The 12,975-nt window shown below is 46.6% G+C and overlaps 1 protein-coding gene across 1 annotated transcript in view; it reads right to left on the bottom strand.

The window, feature by feature from the left end:
* Window positions 1-12,566, bottom strand: part of LOC111957344 (neuronal PAS domain-containing protein 1-like) — a 41,604-nt gene extending 29,038 nt beyond the window's left edge. The window contains 1 exon segment of the mRNA XM_023978125.2: window positions 11,643-12,566. The gene's annotated coding sequence lies outside the window, so the exon portion shown is untranslated.
* Between the last annotated feature and the right edge of the window lie 409 nt (window positions 12,567-12,975).

Below are 12,975 nucleotides of genomic sequence, written 5' to 3'. Positions count from 1 at the left end.
CTGCCCTGCGGCCAGGGGTGCCCTCACTAACGCTGGGTCAACACTATCATGGGAGGGGAAGAATAATAGGTAGAATAGGGTCCAGGTTGGGGTAGGGAGGTGGGATAATTGGGGAGCCAGACCCGAGTTTGACATTTCAATGAAATTGACTTTCTATTCAATCTAAAATGTTGCGTAATCTGGTGAGATGTTTAAGTCGTCTGTCCACAAGAGAATACTTTCTAGTGCATTTACATGACTGTGACAATCCCAAACCCGGCATCACATCAGTGTAGAATCTCTGTAGCCACACACTGTCCTGGCCGTGTGTAGCAATGACATTGTACATCACCTTCCCCAACCTGGCTGGCTGAGTACATTGTATTGTGTGAGGGGAAATAAAAGTCACACAATTGATCTCCCCCTCCCGCGCGCACACACACACACACACACACACACACACACACACAACACACACACACACACACACACACACACACACACACACACACACACACACACACACACACACACACACACACACACACACACACACACACTCTGTCCTGTACCTGTATGTTTATCTCTTAATTGACCCAATCTGTCCTTATCTAATCTGAGTCTCTATCGGCCGTGCGTCTCTATCTCTAAAGACAGAAGCCAGGCAGCACATCAGCAGCGGCGTGGGCCGTAATGGACGGTAATTATTCAATCAGCTTCATAACCTTGTCGCAGGTTGGGATGCTACTAATGCACTCTCCCAAATGGACCGCGGCAAAGGCCTCTGACTGCAAATGTTCTCTCCAGCACCGTCACAACAAGCTGTATGTCAACCGTATCATCTGCGGAGGGTTATTGAAAACAACGAAAGCTTATTCCGATATAAAACAGGCTCTAAACACACCGCAGTAGCCTTGCCAAAACAACTTGACTTTGGTATGCCGGACGTAAAAGTATTATGGTGTGTGCATGCGTACGTGTGCATCCAAAACAGCCCTGTGCGGGACATGTGCACGCATGTGCTTACATCTGTGTGTACGTCTGTGTGATACCTCATGCTGTGCTGCCCTGCTCTCTGCTCTGTGGCTGGCTCTCGTGTAGACAGCACGGGAGGGAGTGCGTTCTCCATCCCGAGCCTCTCCATCGGTTGGTTGGTCGGTGTGTTAGTTAGTTCGTTTGGCTGCTTGGCTGTTTTGTTTTCAGCGGGGGACGTTTAATTAGGGCCTCCAGCTGTCAGAGGTTCGTTAAAACGCCCCGACCCTCCCCACAGAGCTCTGACTGGGGGAGTCGTGCAAATGAACACATTTAAGGCAAACAGCACGCAGACAATTGCCTGCTGGAATGCCACTGGCTCCCCAGGCTACAGGGAAATGGCTGTTTAATGCCTCACATTTCTCCTCTGGAGCCTCATAGAAGACCTGGCCAAGGTTGGCGGGAGCAGGGTCTAAATACCAGCTAAGACCCCCACCCACTACACTGGACACCTCAGGGACACAGTCAGCCCTGGTAATGTCAGTTGGAATAGAATAGGATATGATATGATATAATAAAAGGGACTAGAATGTTTGGAGTGCTCCTTAAAAAATGAATCAGTGCCCACTTTAGCTGGCTAACATTGGCCTGTGCAGCGATATTTTTTATTTAACTAGGCAAGCCAGCTAAGAACAAATTCTTATTTACAATGACCCTGGCCAATCCCAGACGACGCTGGGCCAATTGTGCGCCGCCCTATGGGACTTCCAATCCCGGCCGGATGTGAAGCAGGCTGGATTGGAACCAGGTACTGCAGTGATGCCCCTAGCACTGAGATGCGGCGTCTTAGACCACTGCGCCACTCGTGACCCCCAAAGTTAGACCGCAGGCTTTGACACTGGGAAAGACAACAGCCGCACGCCTCTCCTTATCTTCCCGTTACCCCTCTTTCTGCTCCTCTTACCACAATGAAATACGGTCTGTCTGTCTGTCTGCTTTTAAATGTTTACTATACGGTATGACTGGTCCCTCAACAACCCGACGGGACAGCTATTTCCCACCTGACAAAAGGAGAGAGAGCGAGCGACCGTAGAGGTGTGAAAATGTCCAAACTGTACCGAGGCAACAACTCATCCATATCAATTATGTAGACTAGAGCAGTATTTTACTCATATTTTCTTCCGGTGGCGGTTATTATCACATCGGTGAATAGACCTTTATGAGTGGCTGGAGTGTCTATAGCTTCAGTATTCTGGTCTCACCACACGGCTGATGGTGGAACATTTGAACGTTAGATGTTTCTCTATTTACTTATTATTCAACTGCTGATCAGTCCACGGCTGCACTGGATCGCTGGACATTCTCTCTCACTCTCTGGTTCGGTATTCCGGTCCTCAGACGACAAGCCACCTCCACATCGAAGCGCCGGCTCCGTCTGACCTTGACGACTCTGGATCAAGGCTCTCGCCAACTCTCAAGGGCTTAAGCGCTTCCCTCCTCCCACTGCACTCCTCCCTGTCCTCCCAAACCCCCACCCGGGTCATTAATTATATAATGGAATCAATACGCTGTTAGATTAAACAAGAGTGACCCTGCCCACCCCCAGGTATCGTGCAGGCAATAAGGAGGGAAGGAGGGATGGAACGGAACGAACGGTGTGGCCACGAGGGAACAAGAGCAGTTGGGGTTGACCATTCCTAAACAGACCCCACCTATAGCCGAATGACCACAGAGCCAAGAGATCTACTGTGGAACCTTCCAGAGAGAAGGATGGATGGAGAGGACGGGGGTGGATGGCGAGAGATGGAGAGATAGAGATAGAGAGAGGGATGGGTGTAGAGAACGAGAGACGGGAGATAGAGAGAGAGGGGTGGAGAGAGAGGGAAAAGGACGAGAGGGAGGTGCGCTAATGTTCACGTCTACTAATCGATAGCTCTCTCCCTCCTCCTCTTTCATTTCATAGGGGCCTCAGTAGGCTTTCTTTGATGTCCTAGTCCTCACGGACACGCCGCAACAGAAAATCCATGCTCTTCCACGATGATGATCCACCGTGGGCTGGAGCTCTGAGATAGCATGGTAATACTGTATGGGAACACTGTCAACACACCACAGACCCACTTTAACAGCCGTACATGAAAGTAGCCCTGACGGCCGGGAGATGAATATCAGAGAGGGCCTAAGCAGCATAGATATACAGAAGAATAGGTAAAGGCTGTATGAACGTAACGAACGGTGCGATATCAAGTTGAAGTGGAACTTGTGAGTCAGAACTGGGAGAAAATCAACAAAGGTCTCCTAAACCGTCCGAAAGGAAAAGAGAAAGGACTTAGGGAGATAGAGAGAGAGATGCATTATGTTGCCGTACCTACGCATTGTTATCTGGGAACAGTTTTAGAAGAAAGACATTAAATCCACTTCCCTCGGGCAGGGGGACCATCACCACTGACCTCTAAATAACCACATGCCATAGCCCAGCACACAGTGTAATGCGCGGGGGTGACTCATAACCCCGCAGTTATATACGCTGGGCGGGCGGGTTTAGAGTCATGGAATATTGTGTGGGTGAAGGGCGGGTAGGTGGCGAGCGGTTTGAATAAAGAGAAGATAATGCATAAAAAAATCCTTAAATGTACAATTGCTGTGCAATTCATATCTATAGGCTACATTGAAGTTTTTCATTCATTATTTTTATCTGGCATTCGTGCATAAGCCTTATGTTTAGAACCTAACTGCATGCGCCCACCAGATACACCCCAATCGCCAAATGCTTTTGGGAACTTGGGCGGAGAAAGTGAACGGGAACTGTTCAGCGCATTTTCTATATTTGCGGGTTTCGGATTTTCACTTTATCACGTACAGTCGGGCGGTCGTGGATGGGTTATTCGCACACGCGGGTGGGTGCGGGTGAACAAACAAGCTGACCTGTGCATCACTAGCACACGCATACAGTATGCACACACACACACACACACACACACACACCACACACAACACACACACACACACACACACACACACACACACACACACACACACACACACACACACGCACACACACATGCACATATACATACATTCAAATAGAAAGACATGTATACAAATATCAGAGAGTCCAGTCCAGTATCAGTGGCTTATAAGGGTTGTATAAGTTGTGTAGCTGTGTCCAGTGCATAATGGATTTCAGTGTACCTGCCCTGTATTTGGTTTAGTACATGCATGTCTGTTCTTTCTTGGCAGGTGTACTGGTCTGTATTTTTGTGGGGGCAGTATGTAAGAGTGAGCGAGAATATTTACGTCATTTCTTGTGTGTGTATTTTTATTTGTATTTATCCGTTATTTTACCAGGTAAGTTGACTGAGAACACGTTCTCATTTACAGCAACGACCTGGGGAATAGTTACAGGGGAGAGGAGGGGGGTGGATGAGCCAATTGTAAACTGCCGATTATTAGGTGACCGTGATGGTATGAGGGACAGCTTGGAATATTAGCCAAGACACTGGGGTTAACACCCCTACTCTTACAATAAGTGCCATGGGATCTTTAATGACCTCAGAGAGTCAGGACACCAGTTTAACGTCCCATCCGAAAGACGGCACCCTACACAGGGCAGTGTCCCCAATCACTGCCCTTGGGCATTGGGATACTGTATCCTTGTCCTTTTATGTACAGTACAATATTTTAAAGAGAGTGTGTTTGAATATCCTCAGTGCATTTATACTGAACAAAAATATAAACGCAACATGTAAAGTGTTGGTCCCATGTTTCATGAGCTGAAATAAAAGATCCCAGAAATGTTCCAAATGCACAAAAAGCTTATTTCTCAAAAATGTTGTGCACAAATTTGTTTACATCCCTGTTAGTGAGCATTTCTCCTTTGCCAAGATAATCCGTCCACCTGACAGGTGTGGCATATCAAGAAGCTGATTAAACAGCAGAATCATTACACAGGTGCACCTAATGCTGGGGACAATAAAAGGCCACTCTAAAATGTGCAGATGTCTCACGTTTTGAGGGTGTGTGCAAATGACATGCTGACTGAAGGAATGTCCACCAGGGCTGTTGCCAGAGAATTTAATGTTCATTTCTCTAACATATGCTGCCTCCAATGTTGTTTTAGAGAATTTGGCAGTCTTTCCAACCGGCCTCACAACCACAGACCACGTGTAACCACACCAGCCCAGAACCTCCACATCCGGCTTCTTCACCTGCGGAATAGTCTGAGACCAGCCACCCAGACAGCTGATGAAACTAAGGAGAATTTCTGTCTGTAATAAAGCCCTTTTGTGGGGAAAAACTCATATTTCAATTGACTGATTTCCTTATATGAACTGTAACTCAGTAAAACCATTGAAATTGTTGCATGTTATGTTTATATTTTTGTTCACTATATATACTATTCATATTGAGGGATTCCTCACGAAACCCAGACAGAAAAAAGACCATGATTTGGGGGATTTTCACTAAATATAATCCATAGAATAGTCCTTTGGAGGAAGGATTGTTGACATACGTTTGACATTTGCATCTAAAATCAGAATTGAAAAAAAATGGATCAATGTAACCAAACGCAGCCCTCCTTTTACTTGTATCATTGCACATCCTGCAAATCACCACGACCATTTTGAATCCATTTTCACATTCCCTCTGTTGGTAATGCTTACGTAGGGTGTGTTCGTAAATTCCCTCTGGAGGGCACTCAGAGTGCGCTCTGGCCGTTCCTAAATTCAGAGCTTTGTCAGATTGTCCGTTTGTAAATTAAGAGCTTTTTGCTTTCGAAGCCTTCAGAGCACACACTGGACGCTCTGGCCCGAGGAGTAGGGGTTGATCCGAAAGCACCCAAGCTAACTGGCTAAAGTTGGCTAGCTTACTAGCTACTTCCAGACTCAAACACCTCACTCTGACCGTTTTACTCGCCCTAGCAGAGGCGGTTAGGCTGTTTTCATGTTGTCACGAGCGTTGGTGACTAACTGTGCTACTGGCAACAATTGTATTACGTTTTTTTGCCTACATTTACTGACACCGGTCATATCAGTTATTCTGCTCTCTGGTACACTCAGACGAGAGTGCTCTGAAATCAGAATAGATAGCCAGGGTGAATTTACGAACACCCCCAAAATGGATCATAACTCGAAACAGCAGAGATCCTACTATGGGACTTTGATATGCCCGTAGAGTGTATTATGTTCAGCAATATATAAAAACATTTATCCAGACCGGATCAGCCAGACCGGATCAGCCAGAGCCTTCCGCCAGACCGGATCAGCCAGAGCCTTCCGCCAGACCGGATCAGCCAGAGCCTTCCGCCAGACCAGCAGAGCTTCGTCCAGCCGGACCAGCCAGAGCCTTCCGCAGCCAGGACAGCCGAGCCTTCCGCCAGCCAGCGACAGCCAGAGCCTTCCGCCAGCCAGGACCAGCCAGAGCGTCCGCCAGGACCAGCCAGAGCCGTCCAGCCAGGCCCAGCCGAGCCAGCTAGCCAGGATCCGCCAGCAGCCAGACCAGGATCCGCCAGCCAGTCAGTGTTGTCCCTCAGTCCGGAGCTGCCGTCCCTCAGTCCGGGGCTGCCCCTAAATCCAGCGGGACCCATGTCTAGGGTTCCCAGTCCAAGGTCGGTGGCGAGGGTCGCCACCTTGAGGAGGCCACAGAAGCGGGGATTTATTATGGTGGGATGGGATCCACGTCCTGCGCCAGAGCCGCCGCCGCGGACAGATGCCCACCCAGACCCTCCCCTAGACTTTTTTTTATGGTGCGTCCGGAGTTCGCACCTTAAGGGGGGGGTTCTGTCACGTTCCTGACCTTGTTTTCCTTTTGTATTGTTGTGTTTAGTGGGTCAGGACGTGAAATGGGTGGGCAGTCTGTGTTTGTTCTATGTTAAGTGTCAGGTTTAATTGACCTTGTATGGCTCTCAATCAGAGGCAGGTGTTTTCGTTTTCCTCTGATTGAGAGACATACATAGGGAGGTTGTTTCACATTGTTTGTCGTGGGTGGTTGTCGCTGTGTCTGTGTTTATTGCACCACACGGTACTGTCTCGTCTCTCGTTCGTTCTTTCCTGTTCATGAGTGCATTGTTTTTTATGTTCACCAGTTCAGGTCTGTTTAACGTCGTTTGTTGTTTTGTAGTTTATGCAAGTATAAGTTTTTGTGTTCGTCTTCGTCAGCAAATAAATCTATATGTATTCACAACCCGCTGCACCTTGGTTTAATCCCTGCTCCTCCTCTTCGGATGAAGAGGAGGAGGAGAGTCGTTACAACACCAATGCTGCTTTGTGGCACCTACAGATGAAACGCTACAGACTCTTAAAAGAGGCCTGGGGAAGGCAATGTCAACTTTGATAAACTATTTCTCAATTATGCTTTTAGATACATGTCAAATGTACAGTATGTGTCAACAATCCTTCCTCCAAAGAACTATTCCATGGATTACATTTAGTGAAAATCCCCCAAATTATGGTATTTTTTTGTCTGGGTTTCGTGATGCGCATTTTCCCACCAGCGAGGTATTTAGATCAAATTGAATTGTTGCGGATTAAAGGCCGTGGGTGACGACAAAGTGCACATAAAAATAACGTGTACCGAGAAAAAAAAAAAAAAGTGAAATGGGTTTCCATCGCATTTTCAACTCTACTGATGGTTTTGTCACAAACAAAATTGTGTTGTACGGTACAGCGGATGTGCCCATTCTGGTCTAGGGACGTGCGCTCTAGCCAACAGCTCACAGATACAGTGCAAGTATAGCCTACATGATGAGATTATTACGAACAAAAGTAAAAAATATTTTTATTATATTTTAAAATTATTAATATTATATTATATATTATATATTTTTGGGTCAAACGGCAGCCAAGCATCGATCATCATGTCACCGGAATAAAACCCTTGATATTTATAGGAAAGGAGCATCAAGCTCACCACCTTGTGAAGTTCATCGTAAATTATTTTATCTATAGTGTAATAAACTGCAGCTTTCCCACTTCCTAGTGGGAGCCTGGGAGGACCACACAAGATATCATTACTGCAGTATGATGGTAATTATATCAATATTTGCACATCAAGGCATTTCCTCTGCCATCTCTCGCATAATTCATTTTACAGACACAAAAAGTTCCCACCTTGTCTAGGGAATGTCGTTTTGTCGACATTTGGAGAGTTTACCAACAAATTTGCTGTTGCCATCAGGCTAGTTGTGACATTTTTTATATCCAATATGTACTTTACTCGCGTAAAAAGGTTGGATGGAAATCTGGTCAGTGATACTATAAATATCTGTAGAATATACTGAATGATGCATATTGGAATGAGTCTGTCTATGTAAGAGGGGACATGTATGCACATGCTTTTGTGTGTGTGTGTGTGTGTGTGTGTGTGTGTGTGTATACTGTTAGAAAAAAGGTGTTATCTAGAACCTAAAAGGGTTCTTCAGCTGTCCCCATAGGGGAACCTTTTTTTAAGAACCTTTTTCAGTTCCGGGTAGAATCCTTTTGGTTCCAGATGGTTCCAGATAGAAACCTTTTTGGTTCCAGAACCCTTTTGGGTTCCATGTAGAACCTTTTGAAACCCTGTACAGTGTACAGGTAACTACCAAAATACAGGAAACACCAACATAGAGTGTCTTAATAGGGCGTTGGGCCACCATGAGCTACCAGAACAGCTTCAACAGCCTTGGCATCGATTCTACAAGCATATGGAACTCTACCACGAGAAATTCAATAATTTGGTGTTTTGTTGAGGGTGGTGGAAACCGCTATCTCAGGCGCCGCGACAGATTCTCCCACAAGTGTTCAATAGGGTTGCGATCTGGTGACTGAGACGGCCATGGCATATGGTTTACATCGTTTTCATGCTCATCCAACCGTTCAGTGACCACTCGTGCCCTGTGGATTGCGGCATTGTCATGCTATGGGAGCATAGCCATGGTAGCCAGAATAATGGCCAAAATAATGGCCTGCCCTACATTTTTATACATGATCCTAAGCATGATGGGATGTTAACTGCTTAACTGACTCAGGAACCAAACCTCTGTGGAAGCACCTGCTTTCAATAAACTTTGTATCGCCCATTTACTCAAGGGTTTCTATGACTATGGCAATTACCTGTATGCATGTGTGCGTCCGTGTGTGTATATGCGTGTGTGTGTGCGTGGGTGTGTATGTATGCGTGTCTGCATCCATGCTCGTGTATGTGCGTGTGTTTGCACGGGTCCGTCCGTTGTGTGTGTGTGTGTGTGTGTAACTCTTCGGGCCATGGCTCCCTGCAGGGCAGTGTGTGAATGACAGCAGGGGTTATGTAAGGAGCCACAGCGGGACAGAGTGGACAGCCTGACCGGAGATCAGGTCAGCAGAGTGTGACACTAAACACATCTCACTGACACTGAGCTGACACCCTCTGTCACTGACGCAGCCACTGTCTGTCAACGCACACACACACCTCTCCCGCCCGCCCGCTCTGTGTGTGTGTCAACAGTCAGACACCTCTGTGTGTGTGAGTGTCTGTCTATCCTCTTTGACAGTGAGTCAACAGTCAAACAAACCAGAACGTCTACCTGTCTGTCTAAATCTCTTCCTCATTCCTGACGCTAAAGAAAGTCTTCAGAAAAGAGCATGTCGATGACTACCTGTCTTCAAACATGTCTTTCCCCATCCACAACTACCAACGCCATCCCAATGTCAACCTGTCAGATCTATAATATCCGACCCTCTCTCTCCCTCTATGTGACTGTTGCCTCTCAGACCCCTTTCACTGCAATAACTGTTGGAGGTTAGTTCATTGACATGTTATTCAACAGAGCTAAATATATCATGGCCCGGGTTGCCAAGGATGATCCCTTCACCCAAGAGTCTCTCCATATTATGAAAACATTTAAAGTCCTTTTGTGGAGCTCGACTCCATCTTTTCTCTGGTGCAGAAGAGGACAGGGTCAAGAATGTCAAATCACCCAAACAGACAGAGATAAAAAAAACTAATCAAAGAAGACACGTGCTGGTTCTCTGCTCTTAAAAAAACATGAGCCATTACTGATTGATCGAGACGATACGTGTCTTCTCCTTTCAGAGCCCATAGGACCAAGTGACGCTGTGGAAATCGCCTGCGTCTGTGATGCCAATAATGTCCGGATCGGTTTTCCATCCCCATGTTTTTTATTGCTACAGACACAACCACCACAGCCCGAACACATCTTCTGAAATCAACAGTTTTATTGTGGTCTATGAAGGGTTTGTGCCATACTGGGTGGAAGGATTTCTCCTTGCACCTGCAGTGACTGAGCAGGTGGAGCCCTACAGATGGTGGGGGTGCTGCTATACCTCACAGCACTCTCACACAGCACAGAAACAGTCAATTGCTGTCAACAAACAGCACCCTCCATGAAGGCGGACCAGGGACGTACACACCTGGGTAAAAACACTGGTCCCTGTGTTGTTTGAGCACACGCACACACACAAACACGCCCACACGGACATATACAAACACATTATTGAGCACACACACACACACACGCGCGCGCGCGCACATTTGTTTGTTAATGCACCACTCTGTCTTCCCTAAGTCACCCTTCTGTCCTCCCTTTTATGTAGTTGTGTTGTGTCTCTACAAACACACAGCTCACAGCGCCTTAGACAAATGAAACACGTAGTCGCCCATAAAATACCTTATGATCCCTGTTCTTTTGTATGGTGTGATTACATAATAACATTGGTGATATATTTACTATTTTACCATTAGGCACCAGATTACACAGGCATTTTGTTACAGTCAATTAGGGCCACCTGCTGTCCGCGCCCTAAAGAACTACAATCATCTATCCAGCCACCTGGGCTTTTCTCTCCTTCCTTTACAGCAGCTTACTAATACTTATTCTTCTGAACGAGCCACAGAAGACAGGAAATGTCATGGAAATGATGCTTTTCATGGCTGAAGAATGTGACATTGTTGATATATATAAAAGAAAACTATGTCTTAATGATGACAATAATAATACAGGTTGACCTTTCAGTGCGCTGGCAGGAAATAAACAACTTAGGAAGCAAGCACTTCGCTTACGTCTTGTTGTGCCAGCAACTTTTATCCAGTTTATTTTAGAGAGTTCCGGTAAATACACAGACAATACATCCAGTCCCGAACAGACAAAAAAAAACAAAGCAGATAGTTACACATGTACATTTATATCCAATGTGTTTTCCTTCACCATTACCCGAAAATGTCACATATCCATTCAATTCTGAATCTAAACTACACGATTTGACATTTTTTTTTGTAACTACACTGCTTTCCGCTCCATTTTAAAAGTGAACTAATGATACACACTGATATCGCCACAGACGCTATTCATCTGGTTCAAAGATGAATATTTACCACTAAATGACATGTTACGGCTCAGACCCTTTTTTAAGAGCAGAGAACCATCACGTGTCTGTACGTATGACACCTTCCAAACTTTGCTAAGAATCGAAGAGAGCAGATGACACACAAAAAGTGGGACTTCCCCGGAAACTCTCTGAAACAAGTGCCTTTTTCATTCTAAAATACATGTGACATCTTAGGACACTCGCAAACTGACATAACCGTCTGACCATATAACACTCACACGACTGTTGGAATGGCAACCAGTTGACAGTATTTCTACAACATCACATCAACTTATCAAACAGTGGAAGTGTGTTTTTGTGTGTGTGTGTGTGTGTGTGTGTGTGTACACTGACCAGAAGCTGTTCCAGGATGGCCTAACCTGATGGGCATTTCCAGTGTTGACTCCTTTCCAGCGTTGAGTGCACTTACTCTCTCCTCTTCCTCCTCTTTCCTTCCTCCTCCTCTTCTTTAGACTCCTGTGCCCCCCAAAACGACCCAGCTGGGGACACCTGCTCCCAAACGCACTGGGGCTGTGCTGGCTGGCTGGCTGGACCGACTGGAGGCACAACAATCCCCTCACGCTCACAATAGACCTGGACACGCAGGCAGGCAGGCAGGCAGGCGGACCCACCGCGGAATCCCGTTGCAAGTGTGTGTGTGTGTGTGAGAGAGTGTGTGTGTGAGCACGCAAGTGGTGCTAGCTGGTGGAGAAGAGACGCTATGCTAGCTCTGGATCACTTCACTAACACTCTGCTCCCTCCGCCACTTCTTAGAGATGGACTAGGATTAGGAGACAGCCAGCGTGAGATTCTCTCTCCCTCGCTCTCTCGCCGGCATGCTCCCTCTCGCTCTCACTCCTCCTCTCTCTCTCTCTCGCTCTCACTCCTTCTCTCCCTCTCTCTCTTCGCTGAGCTTCTTTCTTTTCATTTCCTCTTGGGAAAGCTGCGCACACCGGTTGTCTCTCTCTTCACCCTCTCTCGCTCTCTCTTCCCCTCAGTCGCTAGTAAATATAAAAGGCATGGTTGTACAGCTCTTGCTTCGGTCTCTCTCTCCCTCGCTTTTCCTCTCTCTCTCTCTCTCTCTCTCTCTCTCACTCACTGTCTCTTGCTTTCGTTTACCCCCTCCTCCCGCAGCCCCTCACTTTCTTTCTCTGTCAAAGCTGCCTTTCAAATGCTGATTAGCAGGGAGAGTAAAAGACAAGCAAAAGAGAGGGAGAGAGAGGGAGAGAGAGAGAAAGAGGGAGGGAGAGAAGGAAGGAAGGAAGGGAGAGAGAGAGGGAGGGTATGTGTAACTGAAGCAAGTGGGAGATTCCATCACATACAAACACATTGTAAACTGTTTCCTTAGTCTTATGCACAGTCTATCCAACGAACACGTCCACAAGTGAGGATCTGCAAAAAAGTGGGGGTGATGTATCAATTTTCTGATAGTGTTTGAGGCAAAGGGAAATACGAACAGAGGGGGGCGAGATGGAGGAAGGAGGAGTCTGGAGAGAGTACTTGAGTGAGTGTCTGATGTGATTATTGGCTCATGTATGAATCTGTGTGTGTGTGTGGTGTGTGTTCTATGTGGATGTGTGTGTGTGTGGGCAATGTGTATGTTTCTTGATGTGTGTCTGTGTTTCTGCCTGCAGGGCGCTGCGCACGCGATGTGTGTGTGTGTTTGTGCTGTTAATGTCAATTCGTT

The sequence above is a fragment of the Salvelinus sp. IW2-2015 genome, linkage group LG4p, assembly GCF_002910315.2.
Source record: "Salvelinus sp. IW2-2015 linkage group LG4p, ASM291031v2, whole genome shotgun sequence".
NCBI classification, from domain to species: domain Eukaryota; kingdom Metazoa; phylum Chordata; class Actinopteri; order Salmoniformes; family Salmonidae; genus Salvelinus; species Salvelinus sp. IW2-2015.
Note: the sequence above shows the minus strand (reverse complement) of the source record. Positions and strands in the feature narration are given on the sequence as shown.